This window comes from Oryx dammah, unplaced genomic scaffold, assembly GCF_014754425.2.
Source record: "Oryx dammah isolate SB20612 unplaced genomic scaffold, SCBI_Odam_1.1 HiC_scaffold_28, whole genome shotgun sequence".
NCBI lineage: Eukaryota > Metazoa > Chordata > Mammalia > Artiodactyla > Bovidae > Oryx > Oryx dammah.
In genome coordinates this window covers 40,682,756-40,700,982 of record NW_024070212.1, presented here as the reverse complement: position 1 = coordinate 40,700,982, position 18,227 = coordinate 40,682,756, and the positions used below count along the sequence as shown (strand labels likewise).

Sequence of the window (18,227 nt, the reverse complement as noted above, 5' to 3'; positions counted from 1 at the left end):
TCATCGTGTCCAACTCTGTGCGACCCCATAGACGGCAGCCTACCAGGCTCCCTTGTCCTTAGGATTCTCCAGGCAAGAACACTGGAGTGGGTTGCCATTTCCTTCTCCAATGCATGAAAGTGAAAAATGAAAGTGAAGTCGCTCAGTCGTGTCTGACTCTTAGCAACCCCATGGACTGCAGCCCACCAGCCTCCGCCGTCCATGGGGTTTTCCAGGCAAGAGTACTAGAGTGGGGTGCCATTGCCTTCTCTAGCATACTATATATAGTAATTGCCCTCTGCTCTTCCCCAAGAGCATATTGGACACCTTCCTACACGAGGGGCTCATCTTCCAGTGTCATAACTTTTTGCCTTTTCATACTGGTCATGAGATTCTGGTGGCAAAAATAATGGAGTTGTTTGCCGTTGCCTCTTCGAGTGGTTCACGTTTTGTCAGAACTCTCCACAATGACCTTTCCGTCTTGGCTGGCCCAGCACAGTATGGCTCATAGCTTCATTGATTTATGCAAGCCCCTTCACCAGGACAGGGCTGTGACCCATAAAGGGAACAGAACCAGAAGGTGCATCCATTCCTTTGTAGGGTATGATCCAGAATTTTCATGTATCACTTCTCCTCATGTACCTTTAGCCAGAGTTTAGTCAATTGGTCACATGTACCTGGAAAATATACTGGAGCATGTGGTCTGTAGCTGAAACTTGTAAGATTTTACTGCTAAAGGAATTGGACTTTTGAAGGACAACTAATAATCTTAGTCATTGTCCCCTATTATCAGGAAAGTAAATGTTCTCTGAGCACCTTCATTCCTCCTTTACCTCCCAGCAAATTTCTGTTTAGGCCGGAATTGGGTCATATGGTCCCCTCTAGAGACAAGGAAGCTGAAGAAACAGGAAACAGAATTTACACGATTGGCTTTGACCAAAGGCTCCCGAAGTTTCTTGGTTCACAGCTCCCTTGGGAGCTCAGTAAATATTTTCATGGTGCCAAGTGAAAGTCACTTAGTCATGTCTGACTCTTTACGACCCCATGGACTTTAGTCTGTGGAATTCTCCACACCAGAATACTGGAGTGGGTAGCCTTTCCCTTCTCTGGGGAATCTTCCCAACCCAGAGATCAAATCCAGGTATCCTGCATTGCAGGCAGATTCTTTACCAGCTGAGCCACCAGGGAAGCCCAGAATACTGGGGTGGGTAACCTACCCCTTTTCCAGCATATCTTCCCAACCCAGCAATTGAAAGAGGGTCTCTGCACTGCAGGCGGATTTTTTACCAACTGAGCTATCAGGGAAGCCCCAAGAAATACATAATAATTCTGTTTACAACTTAGTAGCCATTTGAATAAATTATGCACATAAATTGAAAGAACAATAATAGCCATTGTTATTAATGAGAATTCTGTATTGGGTACTCCATAACTTCTCAAACACTGGAATCACAGTGGACATTGCCATTTCTCATTCTACATGCATTTCATGCTATACTTTCTTTTTCAGTCAACAACCACTGAAAATCCAGTTTTGCAGTGATATGGCATAGTCTAAAGTTATGTGGTAATCTCGTGTGAAAACTGCACCTTAAGCTATTAGTGCATACTGTCCAACAGATACTGAGCTCCACTGTGTTTCCCTTGAAAATGAAAATATGCTATGGCCTCCAGTGAGTTTACTCCAGTGTCCTTGGAAACGGGGCATACACTTTGGGAATCACAGGTTTAAACTAATCATGACCCATTATGTGAAGCTGAACATATTGCTCCCCATGCAAGAATCAGTTTTCTTTTAGAGAAAAAGAAGGGATAATGGAAATTGTTTAGGAAACTAACAATTGCTTCCTCAGTCTGCCCCAGCCTGACTATGTACTTTTTTAGAAGAGAGGCCATGGCTGCTTTTAACTGCAGTTTTGTGTTTAGCATGGTTCTTGCTACTTAGAAGGAGCTCAATGCACATTTATTAAATGAATGGAGAAATGAAGACCATGTGGTTAACAGTATGGTTGATTCTATTAACCACAGAATGCCAGAGTTTAGGAAATTTGTTCCCTATACAATGAATCTCTATGTGAATTCAAGGGCATGGACTTTGGCTTCCTTATTTCTTAGAGCTCAGAATCCAATAATGATTTGGCCTATGTAGGTGAGAGAGTGTTGGTTGGATGAATGAGTACGTGTCTCAGTGAGAGCTGATTCTGTCTGCAAAACCATTATGAAGGCATTTCATTACACTGATAATGAAAATGCTTATTAGTGATCTCTCAATATAAATGCCCATGCTGACTGCCAAGAAAGAAAACCACTCCATCTTATCACTATGGATCTAAGGCTTTCTTTTATTACCACAGTTACCACCAGAAAAACTGACAAAAAAGAGAAAAGCAGAACTTTTTGAGATAGGAGAAGGACTTTTTCTGCAATGGTTTTACATTGTCAGCAGCTAAACTGTTTCACAATTAAGGATCATTATATAAAGACTAGAAAGTGACTTTTTACACAAAAGCCATCAAGCTTTATAAGTATGATAGCTATCTGAGCAAAATTTGTCTTTCTCCTCTTGTCTTCTCAGCTCAAATTTACTTTTCTGTATTTTCGTGTTTTTGCAACAGAGGAAGCCATTGATGCTTTTTGCCCTTGGTTTCCCTCATAATAAAGTATATAATTCTGTGACACTCTATAGAAGAATGTGCATGCACTGGCATGTTAGAGTTATGTTTACATCTAAAAATTGAATATGGTTATCTTACTTTTCTAGTAGTATATTTAGAAAGTTATTTATGTATCTGTCTCTATCACTAAATCAAAAGTGTTTTAAAGGCAGGGTCTATGCCCTTTTCATTTTCTATCTGGGGCTTCCCTGGTGGCTCAGACCATAAAGAATCCACCTGCAATGCAGGAGACCTGGGTTCAATCCCTGGGTTGGGAAGATCCCTTGGAGAAGGGAATGGCAACCCTTTTAATTGGAAGAATGTTGTGCTGCTATTTAGTCACTAAGTCAAGTCTGACTCTTGCGACTGCTTTGTCCATGGGAATTCCCAGGCAAGAATATTGCAGTGGGTTGCCATTTCAGGATCAAACCCACATCTCCTGCACTGGCAGGCGGTTTTTTTAAACACTGAGCCACCTGGGAAGACCTAATAGAAAAACATTAGCAAACAAACAGAATAAATAAGTAAAATATTCAGAGGAGCCTGGCGGACTATAGCCCATGGGGTCACAAAAGAGTCAGACATGACTTAGTGACTAAACAGCAGCACAGTATTCCCTTCTACAAGGGATCTTCCCAACCCAGGGATTGAACCCAGGTCTCCTGCGTTGCAGGTGGATTCTTCACCATCTGAGCCACCAGGGAAACCCATTTTAAAATATGTTAATTATTTCTTTCATAGTAAAAACTCAAGATTTGGTATCCAACATTAAAGATAATTATATTTTTCCGTTTACAAAGCAATGAAAGTAAGTTCTGATTTCCCTTAGTTTATAGGAATACTGAAGGAATTAAAGTAGAGATGATTTTGGCTCTCACAAAATAAACACACAGTGAGTACTTAACAAAACACTGCAAGGGAACACTTCATGCAAAGATGAGATCAAAGGACAGAAATAGTGTGGATCTAACAGAAGCAGAAGATATTAAGAAGAGATAGCAAGAATACACAGAAGAACTATATAAAAAGGATCTTCATGACCCAGATAATCACAATGGTATGATCATTCACCTAGAGCCAGACATCCTAGAATGCAAAGTCAAGTGGGCCTTAGGAAGCATCATTAGGAACAAAGCCAGTGGAGATGATGGAATTCCAGTTGAGCTATTTCAAATCCTAAAAGATGATGCTTTGAAAGTGGTGTAGTCAGTATGCTAGCAAATTTGGAAAACTCAGCAGTGGCCACAAGACTGGAAAAAGTCAGTTTTCATTCCAATCCCAAAGAAAGGCAATGCTTAAGAATGTTCAAACTACTACACAATTGCACTCATCTCACATGCTAGTAAAGTAATGCTTAAAATTCTCCAAACCAGGCTTCAGCAATACATAAACGGTCAACTTCCAGATGTTCAAGCTGGTTTTAGAAAAGACAGAGGAACCAGAGATCAAATTGCCAACATCTGTTGGATTATTGAAAAAGCAAGAGAGTTCCAGAAAAACATCTATTTCTGCTTTATTGACTAGGCCAAAGCCTTTGACTGTGTGGATCATCACAAACTGTGGATAATTCTTCAAGAGATGGGAATACCAGACCACCTGACCTGCCTCCTGAGAAATCTGTGTGCAGCTCAAGAAGCAACAGTTAGAACTGGACATGGAACAACAGACTGCTTCCAAATCAGGAAGGGAGTATGTCAAGGCTGTATATTGTCACCATGCTTATTTAACTTATATGCAGAATACATCATGAGAAACAGTGGGCTGAATAAAGCACAAACTGGAATCAAGATTGCTGGGAGAAATATCAATAACCTCGGATATACAGATGACACCACCCTTATGGCAGAAAGCAAAGAAGAACTAAAGAGCCTCGTGATGAAAGTAAAAGAGGAGGATGAAAAAGTTGGCTTAAAGCTCAACATTCAGAAAACTAAAATCATGGCATTGGGTCCCATTACTTCACGGCAAATAGATGGGAAAACAGGGGAAACAGTGGCAGACTTTATTTTTTGGGGCTCCAAAATCACTGCAGATGGTGACTGAAGCCATGAAATTAAAAGATGCTTGCTCCTTGGAAGAGAAGTTATGGCCAACCTAGACAACATATTAAAAAGCAGAAACATTACTTTGCCAACAAAGGTCCATATAGTCAAGGCTATGGTTTTTCCAGTAGTCATGTATGGATGTGAGAGTTGGACTATGAAGAAGGCTGAGCACCAAAGAACTGATGCTTTTGAACTGTGGTGTTGGAGAAGACTCTTGAGAGTCCCTTGGTCTGCAAGATCTAACCAGTCATCCTAAAGGAAATCAGTCCTGAATATTCATTGGAAGGACTGATGTTGAGGCTGAAACTCCAGTACTTTGGCCACCTGATGTGAAGAACTGACTCCTTTGAAAAGACTCTGATGTTGGGAAAGACTGAAGGCAGGGGAGAAGGGAATGACAGAGGATGAGATGGTTGGATGGCATCACCAACTCAATGGACATGAGTTTGAGTAAACTGGGAGTTGGTGATAGACAGGGAGGCCTGGTGTGCTGCAGTCCATGGAGTTGCAAAGAGTCAGACATGACTGAGCGAATGACCTGAACTGAACTGAACTGAAAATTTGCTAGATGTAGGTCAGTATCAAGGCATCAGACTCATGTTGCAGTTAATTTTATATTCCTAAACTTATATTTTAAATGTACTTAAAGAATTTTTTTCTGAGCACAAATGAAATACATGTGCTGGTTGCAAACAAATCCTTAGAAAAATATTTAACAAAAATATCAAAGATGAGTTCTGTTGATCAGTTCACTTCAGTCGCTCAGTTGTGTCCAACTGTCTGTGACCCAATGAATAGCAGCATGCCAGGCCTCCCTGTCCATCACCTTCTCCTGGAGTTCACTCAGACTCATATCCATCAAGTCGGTGATGCCATCCAGCCATCTCATCCTCTGTCATCCCCTTCTCCTACTGCCTCCAATCCCTCCCAGCATCAGAGTGAGTCAATTCTTTGCATGAGGTGGCCAAAGTACTGGAGCTTCAGCTTTAGCATCATTCCTTCCAAAGAAATCCCAGGGTTGATCCCCTTCAGAATGGACTGGTTGGATCTCCTTGCAGTCCAAGGGACTCTCAAGAGTCTTCTCCAACACCAAAGTTCAAAAGCATCAGTTCTTCGGCACTCAGCCTTCTTCACAGTCCAACTCTGACATCCATACATGACCACAGGAAAAACCATAGCCTTGACTAGGCAGACCTTAGTCGGCAAAGTAATGTCTCTGCTTTTGAATATGCTGTCTAGGTTGGTCATAACTTTTCTTCCAAGGAGTAAGTGTCTTTTAATTTCATGGCTGCAATCACCATCTGCAGTGATTCTGGAGCCCCCCAAAATAAAGTCTGACACTGTTTCCACTGTTTCCCCATCTATTTCCCATGAAGTGATGTGACTGGATGCCATGATCTTCGTTTTCTGAATGTTGAGCTTTAAGCCAACTTTTCTTTCTCCTCTTTCACTTTCATCAAGAGGCTTTTTAGCTCCTCTTCACTTTCTACCATAAGGGTGGTGTCATCTGCATATTTGAGGTTATTGAGATTTCTCCCGGCAATCTTGATTCCAGCTTGTGTGTCTTCCAGTCCAGCGTTTCTCATGATGTACTCTGCATATAAGTTAAATAAGCAGGGTGACAATATACAGCCTTGATGTACTCCTTTTCCTATTTGGAACCAGTCTGTTGTTCCATGTCCAGTTCTAACTGTTGCTTCCTGACCTGCATACAGATTTCTCAAGAGGCAGGTCAGGAGGTCTGGTATTCCCATCTCTTTCAGAATTTTCCACAGTTTATTGTGATCCACACAGTCAAAGGCTTTGGCATAGTCAATAAAGCAGAAATAGATGTTTTTCTGGAACTCTCTTGCTTTTTCCATGATCCAGTGGATGTTGGTAATTTGACCTCTGGATCCTCTGCCTTTTTTAAAACCAGCTTGAACATCAGGGAGTTCACGGGTCACGTATTGCTGAAGCCTGGCTTGGAGAATTTTGAGCGTCACTTTGCTAGCATGTGAGATGGGTGCAATTTTGCAGTAGTTTGAGCATTCTTTGGCATTGCCTTTCTTTGGAATTGGAATGAAAATTGACCTTTTCCAGTCCTGTGGCCACTGCTGAGTTTTCCAAATTTGCTGACATATTGAGTGCAGCACTTTCACAGCATCATCTTTCAGGATTTGAAACAGCTCAACTGGAGTTCCATCACCTCCACTAGCTTTGTTCATAGTGATGCTTTCTAAGGCCCACTTGACTTCACATTCTAAGATGTCTGGCTCTAGATTAGTGATCACATCATCATGATTATCTGGGTCATGAAGATCTTTTTTGTACAGTTCTTCCGTGTATTCTTGCCACCTCTTCTTAATATCTTCTGCTTCTGTTAGGTCCATACCATTTCTGTCCTTTATCGAGCCCATCTTTGCATGAAATGTTCCCTTGGTATCTCTAATTTTCTTGAAGAGATCTCTAGTCTTTCCCATTCTGTTGTTTTCCTCTATTTCTTTGCATTGATCGCTGAAGAAGGCTTTCTTATCTCTTCTTGCTATTCTTTGGAACTCTGCATTCAGATGTTTATCTTTCCTTTTCTCCTTTGCTTTTCACCTCTCTTCTTTTCACAGCTATTTGTAAGGCCTCCCCAGACAGCCATTTTGCTTTTTTGCATTTCTTTTCCATGGGGATGGTCTGTCTCCTGTACAATGTCACGAAACTCATTCCATAGTTCATCAGGCACTCTATCTATCAGATCTAGTCTCTTAAATCTATTTCTCACTTCCATTGTATAATCATACAGGATTTGATTTAGATCATACCTGAATGGTCTAGCGGCTTCTTCCACTTTCTCCAATTTGAGTCTGAATTTGGTAATAAAGGAGTTCATGATCTGAGCCACAGTCAGATCCCAGTCTTGTTTTTGTTGACTGTATAGAGCTTTTCCACATTTGGCTGCAAAGAATATAATCGATCTGATTTCGGTGTTGACCATCTGGTGATGTCCATGTGTAGAGTATTCTCTTGTGTTGTTGGAAGAGGGTGTTTACTATGACCAGTGCATTTTCTTGGCAAAACTCTATTAGTCTTTGCCCTGCTTCATTCCGCATTCCAAGGCCAAATCTGCCTATTACTCCAGGTGTTTCTTGACTTCCTACTTTTGCATTCCAGTCCCCTATAATGAAAAGGACATCTTTTTTGGGTGTTAGTTCTAAAAGGTCTTGTAGGTCTTCATAAAACCGTTCAACTTCAGTTTCTTCAGTGTTACTGGTTGGGGCATAGACTTGGATAACTGTGATATTGAACGGTTTGCCTTGGAGATGAACAGAGATCATTCTGTTGTTTTTGAGATTGCATCCAAGTACTGCATTTGGACTCTTTTGTTTACCATGATGGCTACTCCATTTCTTCTGAGGGATTCCTGCCCGCAGTAGTAGGTATAATGGTCATCTGAGTTAAATTCACCCATTCCAGTCCATTTTAGTTCACTGATTCCTAGAATGTCAACGTTCACCCTTGCCATCTCTTGTTTGACCACTTCCAATTTACCTTGAGTCATGGACCTGACATTCCAGATTCCTATGCAATATTGCTCTTTACAGCATCAGACCTTGCTTCTATCACCAGTCACATCCACAGCTGGGTATTGTTTTTGCTTTGGCTCCATCCCTTCATTCTTTTTGGAGTTATTTCTCCACTGATGTCCAGTAGTATATTGGGCACCTAATGACCTGGGGAGTTCCTCTTTTGCTATCCTATCATTTTGCCTTTTCATACTGTCCATGGGGTTCTCAAGGCAAGAATACTGAAGTGGCTTGCCATTCCCTTCTCCAGTGGACCACATTCTGTCAGACCTCTCCACCATGACCCGCCCGTCTTGGGTTGCCCCGCAGGCATGGCTTGGTTTCATTGAGTTAGACGAGGCTGTGGCCCTAGTGTGATTAGATTGACTAGTTTTCTCTGAATATGGTTTCAGTGTGTCTGCACTCTGATGCCCTCTTGCAACACCTACCATCTTACTTGGGTTTCTCTTACCTTGGGCGTAGGGTATCTCTTCTGGGCTGCTCCAGCAAAGCACAGACACTGCTCCTTACCTTGGACAAGGGGTATCTCCTTACCGCTGCCATTCATGACCTTCAACGTGGGATAGTTCCTCTAGGCCCTCTTGCGCCTGCGTAGCCACCGCTCCTCGGGTTGCTCCTCCTGGCGGTCGCCCCTGACCTCGGATGTGGGGTAGCTCCTCCTGGGTGCCACTGACCTCGGATGCAGGGTAGCTCCTCTTGGCCGCTGCCCCTGACCTTGGACGTGGGGTAGCTCCTCTCCGCCGCGCTCAGTGTGCCGGCTCACAGCCGCCTGTGCTCAGTACTTCAAAGTAATGCCTAAAATTTTTTCTGTGGATTTATACATATGCAGAGTACATCATGAGAAATGCTGGGCTGGAAGAAGCACAAGCTGGAATCAAGATTGCCGGGAGAAATATCAATAACCTCAGATATGCAGATGACACCACCCGTATGGTAGAAAGTGGAGAGGAACTAAAAAGCCTCTTGATGAAAGTGAAAGTGGAGAGAGAAAAAGTTGGCTTAAATCTCAACATTCAGAAAACGAAGATCATGGCATCCAGTCCCATCACTTCATGGGAAATAGATGGGGAAACAGTGGAAACAGTGTCAGACTTTATTTTTGGGGGCTCCAGAATCACTGCAGATGGTGATTGCAGCCATGAAATTAAAAGACACTTACTCCTTGGAAGAAAAATTATGACCAACCTAGATAGCATATTCAAAAGCAGAGACATTACTTTGCCGACTAAGGTCCGCCTAGTCAAGGCTGTGGTTTTTTCAGTGGTCATGTATGGATGTGAGAGCTGGACTGTGAAGAAAGCTGAGCGCTGAAGAACTGATGCTTTTGAACTGTGGTGTTGGAGAAGACTCTTGAGAGTCCCTTGGACTGTAAGGAAATCCAACCAGTCCATTCTGAAGGGGATCAACCCTGCGATTTCTTTGGAGGGAATGATGCGAAAGCTGAAACTCCAGTACTTTGGGCACCTCATGCGAAGAGTTGACTCATTGGAAAAGACTCTAATGCTGGGAGGGATTGGGGGCAGGAGGAAAAGGGGACGACAGAGGATGAGTTGGCTGGATGGCATCACTGTCTCAATGGACGTGAGTCTGAGTGAACTCCGGGAGTTGGTGGTGGACAAGGAGGCCTGGTGTGCTGCGATTCATGGGGTGGCAAAGAGTCGGACACAACTAAGCGACTGAACTGAACTGAACTGAATATTGTCACAAAAACAGTAATAATAATATTTTTACAATTTTGAGGGGCAACTGTTTAAATGAAATTGAATTATACTGTGCACCCTATTTTGAAATTTCTTTTTTTTTCATGTAATGTATCTAAACTTTCAAGTGGAAAAGATCTTTCAACTAGTAAATATAAATTTCCCTCATTCTGGGTAATTGCTAGATCTTGTGTTTAGATATTCATAGAACCCTGTACTCTTAGTTTGAATTACTTGTTGCAGTTGTAAGTTGAATTATTATTTATAAAATTGTAGGCTTTTTTCCTGACTCCCTAAGCAAGTTGTACATTCCATGCCTAACACACAGTATCTGAAACATTCACACGTAACGTCAATAGATGCTATGAATGAATGTATGAATGGTGAACGGTGAGCTTCCGTCCCAGGACTCTCTTTACAAAACCTGCACTCTTGCCACATTTCATGTTGCCCCCGCTTCGTGGTTCTTGTAAATGTTTTGAGAATTTTTCTTTTCTCATTATTTGTGCTTACATTAGTTTTAGCTTTGTTTAGTATGTTGTAGGTAAATGTGCAGACAGAGAAATAAGTATTTTAGATATTCAGAAGTATAGGAATAATAATTACACAATGATAAACCTAATCGGCATTTTAAACCACTAAAGTCATTGGAGGTTGTGTGTGTGTGCTAAGTCACTTCAGTCCTGTCCAACTCTTTGTGACCTATGGACTGTAGCCCGCCAGTCTCCTCTGTCCATGGGGTTCTCTAGGCAAGAATACCGGAGTAGGTTGCCATGCCCTCCTCCAGGGGATCTTCTGGACTGAGAGATCGAACCCGCCTCTCTTTACTCTCCTGCATTGCAAGTGGGTTCTTTGCCACTCGAGCCACCTGGGAAGCCCCCATTGGAGCTTACTACTTTTCAGAATTAAAAAGACAATAATAAACATTCACAAAGCAGCTTTATTTCACTTTTCTGCCATATTTCTTGGTCCAGTCTCTTTACTCTTTCAAGAAAAAAAAGTTTCTAAACTAAAATAATTATATAAATTAAATGATAAATGGCAGAGATTGATAGTTATCCCCCAATAGTTGTTCCCAGAGTTGTAGAAGGTCAGATTTGTGACCATTTGCAATGGACATTTTATTTCCAGCTTGCTACCAGGCATGGCCAGCAGCATACAAATGGAAATGTCTTTTGGCAGTTCTTTAATTGATTAATTAATTAATTATTGGCTGCACTGGGTCTTCGTTGCTGTACACAGGCTTTCTCTAGTTGCAGAGAGCAGATGTTAACTAACTCTCTAGTTGCAGTGCACAGGCTTCTCATTACAGTGACTTATTGCAGAGCAGTCTCTTAAGTGCATGGGCTTCAGGAGTTGCAGCATGCAGGCTCAATAGTTGTGGCTTTCTTGCTTTAGAGCGCAAGCCCAGCAGTTGGGGCACACAGGCTGCGGCATGTAGAATTTTCCTGGAGCAGGGATGGAACCCATGTCCCCTGGGTTGGCAGGCAGATTCTTTATCCACTGCATCACCAGGGTAGTTCCTCTTGTGGCAGTTTTCATGAACATTCTTCAGGAGAGAGCAAGATGTAGGCCCCTTTACTCTTGTCCCCTGAGCCTTTCCCTGTTTGCTCCACTGGAATGTGATGCTGCCATCTTAGACCATGAGGTTGAAGCCCTGCAGTTCAGAATATCAGGATGAATAACTCCTGAGTTCTTGGCAGTATGGGTCACAATGCCAGTGATGAACCACTTCCTGGAATTTTCTATGAGACAAAAACAAATTTCTCTTCTTATTAAGCTATTGTTTCTGTCATTTACTCCCAAAGCTAATCTAAGCTAATACAGATGTTGAATCTGGAATTTCAAAGAAAGTCCCAATTTTATGACTTGTTATTTGACATATATATAGAGCCCCTACCAAAAGCATTTCACCAAAGGAACTATATGTGGCATTACTCTTTATTTATTTAAAAAAAATAATAAGGGCTAAAAAAGTTTCAATTAAGATTCCAAGTCCATTGTGCTTCATAAGAGACTGCATTTATATGCTAATTGACAAATAATAAAATAGAACACAAGGTCAATAATAGCATGCCCTTGTATACAGCTCTGTTATTTGTTTCAAGATATTAATCTCATCTAATTCCTCAAAACCATTCGTAAAGTAGATGCACAGATGATAAAACTGAACCCCAGAAAGCATCACCTGTACAAGGCAACAGGACTAGAGAGTGGACTAGTTTCTGGGTTTTAGTTCTTTATGCTTTTTATCATATTGTTTATCAATCTTGTCAAGCCTCATCATAAAGTATATTATTTTGCATTTTATTAATCAAGTTTGATAAATAATCTTTTTCATTTTCATTGCAGACTATAGGATGTCCTTTTCACATCCATATCTGCACAACTGAGAGGAGAGCGTGAGCATCAGAAAAGATTTTTGTGTATTAGTAAGGTCGTTTCTCTCTCCCTTTGGGAAAGAGATATTGGAAGAAAGAGTAAATAAAGAATATATCTGATCTAAAACACTCTCTTGGTTCAAGAAAACAGTAGTACCAATTACCTATACTCTTGACCTAGCTAATGGGTAATGATGTATCATTTCCAATCTTCCAAAAAAATCAAGGAATCCTTTCATTGACCAAAGCAATATGAGTCTGATTGAAAAATCCACATGCATAAAAAAAACCCAGTTGCTGATTGCAGCTTCATAGTTAGGTCAAGCTGAATTTTTTAGTGTGTAGTTTGCATTTGGGTTCATGTCCCAGTTAACTTAAATTTCAGTATTAATCAGTTTCCTGACACAACCTTAGTGAACAATATTTTGCTCCACTTCCTATGTTATTGTTTAGGTAACTGCTCCATACTGCTTCTGCTGTAGCCTTAGCTTATCAGAAGGATAATCTATGTTTTAAAATAATATGACCTTGACCACTTCTCCAGTGCATTTTAAAAAGGAACTATTTTGGGGGGTCTCTAATAGTTTCTTTTTTAGTTTGTCTGATTTTCTTATTGCATAGTTTGCTCCTTTTTGCTTGTGTCGAATAGGGACTGAATGTTGATTACTGCGAGTTTGGATTCCTCCCAGGCATTAATTCTGGGACAAGTTCTCAGTCTGTTGGCACCAAAACCTGCCTCTTGTGCTGTCCTACCCTTTCCTACCCACAATATGACATAACACCCACTCTTTTCCCACCATGTAATAGCAAGGATGGGAGCTCTTTTAAGAATATCTGTAAATTTAAGCACTCACAAATTTCTGAGTAAATATAAATAAGGCCCAGGGAACTTCTTAAGGATAATAAAACTAGTTGCTGTGCTATTTTTTTTTTAAGGAAATATTTTAAACCACTTCCTGGCAGTTCCATCATTAAAGTTGCCTCTAACTGAATGTTCTTTAATAGCCAATTCTTATACAGCTTCCTTTTCCTCTTTTACAGCATGTAACATTCTACTTAAATGACTTTTCCTGGTATAAATTACATTTGCTTTTCAGAGGATTGAGAGATGTAACTTATTGTAGCCCCCCACTCTTTTGCTACATCACACTATTGATTTGAGAGTTCAGATTCCTAGTGTTTTCACTTTCATATTTCCAAACTATGATAACCTGAGTGTCGTAAAGCTTTGAAATGAAAGTTTGAAGTCCTGAATGTTACCAGATAACCTTTGGCCAATCAGTGGCCTCTACAGTTTTCATTAGTAAAATATATATGTAATAACTAGTAGCCAATTGGTCTATATGTTTGTTTGGGCTTGTCTAACTAAAATCAGAGAAACAGTAATTAAGTTCTAGTAATTAATGCTAAAAGAATTACAAAAGAAGGGATTTGCATCATTTAATTGACTTGGATTAAAAAAAACCCAGCAACCTTTTCACTATTATATTTTACCTCCAGAATTACAGTGATTTTTCAACAGTTCTAAGAAAGTAGGCAAAATAAAGTCATAATTATATTTAATTTGTTAAAAACCAAAAGTAAAATATCCTTTTTTATGAACTCTTGATTCTTTCCCTGCTTTGCAGACCCAACTTCATTAGGCATAAAACTCCTGCAATTATTTCATAATCCAGCAGTTTCTACCTTCTCTGAACTGTTATATACCTCATGTATCTTATGACATTCATTTTAATCCTTCCTTATATGCAATGTTGTAATTATTCTCTAGAATTCTTAAAAAAATGCTTGCCATCCTCTAAAGTGAATTTTAATTTGTTGGGAAAAAAAAACACTGTACAGTATCATTTACAAACTTTTATCTATTAACACAGAATAAATTTCAATATATAAACTATGGTTTAACAAGCTCTATAGTTTCTTGGCACTGGAATGTATAAACACAATTTTTGGGGCAATTCATATTAGTCTGTAAAGTAATTCATATTACTGTGAAGTAAATAAGAAAGTTATGATCAGTATCTCAAAATTATATACTATTTCCTTCAAAAACAAATTTTGTCTTGACAAGCGTAACATTCCATATAATCTACTATAGATCCAAAGCATAAGAATCTTTGAATTATGGAGAGGGAGATAATAACTAAAGCTTTACAATCTTAATATTTTGCATTTTATAATGTTCTATATTTTTCAGAATGTTTTCATGTATCTCATGGAGGTAGACACAAAACATACTTCAGTGCTACAATATATCATTTAATAATGAATATTAGGTTTTAGTTAAAATTCTTTAAGAGACAGTATAGAATGGTGGAAAATTAGAATCAAAATGCCTGAGTTTAAATACAAGTTCTGATACTTACAAGCTGTGTGACCTTTGTTAAATGATTTAACCTCTCTGTATCTCATCTATAAAATATATATAATTATAATAATTGGTTGTAATAATTGGATTAATATAAAAAACACTTAGAATCATGCTTAGAATGTAAATATAATTAAATAAGTATTTTCTTTTAATTACTATTTGGAAAAAATTTTTAATGTATTATAGGAAGGGGTGACAAAGGATGAGAAGGATGGCATCACCGATTCAATGGACATGAACTTGGGCAAACTCCAGGGGATGGTGAAGGACAGGGAAGCCTGGCATGTTATATTCCATGTGATCGCAAGAGTTGGACATGACTTGGCAATTGAACAAGAACAACATTTCTAAAACAGTTGAATTCAGATTCTTTGCTATAAATTTTATATAAAAATAGAGCAGCTGTAGTTGATAAAATGATTTCATTTCTCTAACTACAATGTGAGAAACATAGTTTTAATCACAGTGCCTTAAACTTTTCTATAAACTATTCTTTACTAAGCATATGGGAATATTTTTACTATATAGTTGACTTTCTATAGCTGTATAAATATTAACTGGAATGTATTCAAATTTGATCTCTTGTTTTACTTGCTAAACTGTCTTGAGCAAGATTTTATTTGTCAGTTGAAATCTATAGAAGTAAATATATACATATGTATGTGTATATATACATATCTATATGTACACATGTGTATATACCATATATATATATACCATCAAAATTATGTTTTAGAAAAGGTATGAAATCTCTTCAATGCCACACTGTTCCTACAAAAATTATCCTTATAATTCCATTCTCCAGAGGTTTGTTACATATTCTCCATGGTTTTTATATAAGCATGTGATATGTCAATATGGATGCATACATGATGCTTTTTTTCCCATAAAATAAGGATTATCCATTTGTAATAGGGTTTATGGTCTCATTTTTTTTTCTTAATATGCCACATACATCTTACTATATTAATCCGTATAGATTTATCTTCGTTTTTTACTTTTCATTTTTTGGTTAAAATTCAGAAGCATGTAAAGACATGTACAATTATGTATGTAAATAAATATATGCATAGTGAGCATCCAGACATCCACTACTCAGCTTGAGAGAAAGAACATTGCCAGTACATTTGAAATCCTATCAATGCCTTTTAAATGGTTGTGAGGGTTTTATGTCTCTGTGTGTGCACTCAGTTGTGTCAAGACTCTGTGACCCCATGGACTGTAGCCCACCAGGCTCCTCTGTCCATGGAATTCTCCAGGCAAGAATATTAGAGTGAGTTTTCATTCCCTGCTCCAGGCGATCTTCCCAACCCAGGGATCGAACCCAGGTCTCCTGCATTGCAGGCAGATTCTTACCATCTGAGCTACCAGAGAAGCCTGGTTTCAGGTCTACTCCTTCATTATCAGTAGGTACCCATTATCAGAATGTCTACCCATTCACTTCAGTAGGTATATAAGCTATTTTAAATTTCTGCTGTTACTAACATTGTTGAAATAACCACATTCTATTTTATTTTTACATTCTCATGAAATCATATCTATAGGTTGGATTCCTAGAAGTGGGATTACTAGGTAACAGGAAATGTACTTTTCAGATTTTAATAAGAAAAATTCATTTTTCAAAAATTTGCACAAATTTATATTTTCATCAAAACTTTACAGCGTATTTTACCATACCTCACACTTGTCCAACAGTTATTGATAGTCAACCTTTAAAATCTTTCTAATCTGATTAGAAAAATATCATATTTATTTTAATTTACATGTTTTAACTGGTGAAGTTCAGCATCCTTTTATATGTGTATTTTATTTTTGTACTTCTTTGGTGAAATACCTGTTTATACCCCAATCTTATCAGTCTATTGATTTGTATGTTTCCTTATTAATTTGTAAGAAATTTTAGTAAAGCAGATATAAATCATCTGTCTGAGTCAGAAGGATTATCTTTTGGGTGTGATTTAAAAGTTTTACATTTTTTTTTTTGTTCATCATTTGAATGCATGAAGGCATATGTGCCTTGAAGCTCAAGAATGAATATTTAATAAACCACCTTTTCACACTTCCATTTTCTCACAATATTTTAACATCTCACAGCAAAGATTATTTAAAGAACATGCACTACTGAATCTAAAATTGCATTTGCCACTTTGAGTTTCCATTCCTCAACACCCACCTGCATTTTAAGTCACGCATGTTTGCACTTAATTATACATCATGAGAAACGCTGGGCTGGAAGAAGCACAAGCAGGAATCAAGATTGCTGGGAGAAATATCAATCACCTCAGATATGCAGATGACATCACCCTCATGGTAAAAAGTGAAGAGGAACTAAACAGCCTCTTGATGAAAGTGAAAGTGGAGAGTGAAAAAGTTGGCTTACAGCTTAACACTCAGAAAACCAACATCATGGCATCTGGTCCCATCACTTCATGGGAAATAAAGGGGAAACAGTGGAAACAGTGTCAGACTTAATTTTTGGGGGCTCCAGAATCACTGCAGATGGTGACTGCAGCCATGAAATTAAAAGACGCTTACCCCTTGGAAGGAAAGTTATGAGCAACCTAGATAGCATATTCAAAAGCAGACATTACTTTGCCAACAAAGGCTATAGTTTTCCCATTGGTCATGTATGGATATGAGAGTTGGACTGTGAAGAAACCTGAGCGCTGAAGAATTGATGCTTTTGAACTATGGTGTTGGAGAAGACTCCTGAGAGTCCATTGGACTGCAAGGAGATCCAACCAGTCCATCCTAAAGATCAGTCCTGGGTATTCATTGGGAGGACTGATGCTGAAGCTGAAACTCCAATACTTTGGCCATGTCATGTGAAGAGTTGACTCATTGGAAAAGACTCTGATGCTGCAAAAGATTGAAGGCAGGAGGAGAAGGGGACGACAGAGGATGAGATGGCTGGATGGCATCACCGACTCGATGGACCTGAGTTTGGGTAAACTCCGGGAGATGGTGATGGACAGGGAGGCCTGGCGTGCTGTGATTCATGGGGTTGCAAAGAGTCAGACACGACTGAGCGACTGAACTGAACTGATTTTCATTTTCATAGACAGAAGGTTAAAATGCTAATTGTTCTTCAGCTTTAGCATCATTCCTTCCAAAGAAATCCCAGGGCTGATCTCCTTCAGAATGGACTGGTTGGATCTCCTTGCAGTCCAAGGGACTCTCAAGAGTCTTCTCCAACACCACAGTTCAAAAGCATCAATTCTTCAGCACTCAGCCTTCTTCACAGTCCAACTCTCACATCCATACATGACCACAGGAAAAACCATAGCCTTGACTAGACAGAACTTTGTTGGCAAAGTAATGTCTCTGCTTTTGAATATACTATCTAGGTTGGTCATAACTTTTCTTCCAAGGAGTAAGAGTCTTTTAATTTCATGGCTGCAGTCACCATCTGCAGTGATTCTGGAGCCCCCCAAAATAAAGTCTGACACTGTTTCCACTGTTTCCCCCTCTATTTCCCATGAAGTGATGGGACTGGATGCCATGATCTTAGCTTTCTGAATGTTGAGCTTTAAGCCAACTTTT

General features: G+C 39.4%; 1 long non-coding RNA gene across 1 annotated transcript in view; it reads left to right on the top strand.

Moving 5' to 3' along the window:
• The window catches only part of LOC120856792, a 31,395-nt gene that overhangs the window by 6,065 nt on the left and 7,103 nt on the right, over nt 1–18,227 (top strand). The gene's annotated exons all lie outside the window — the stretch shown is intronic.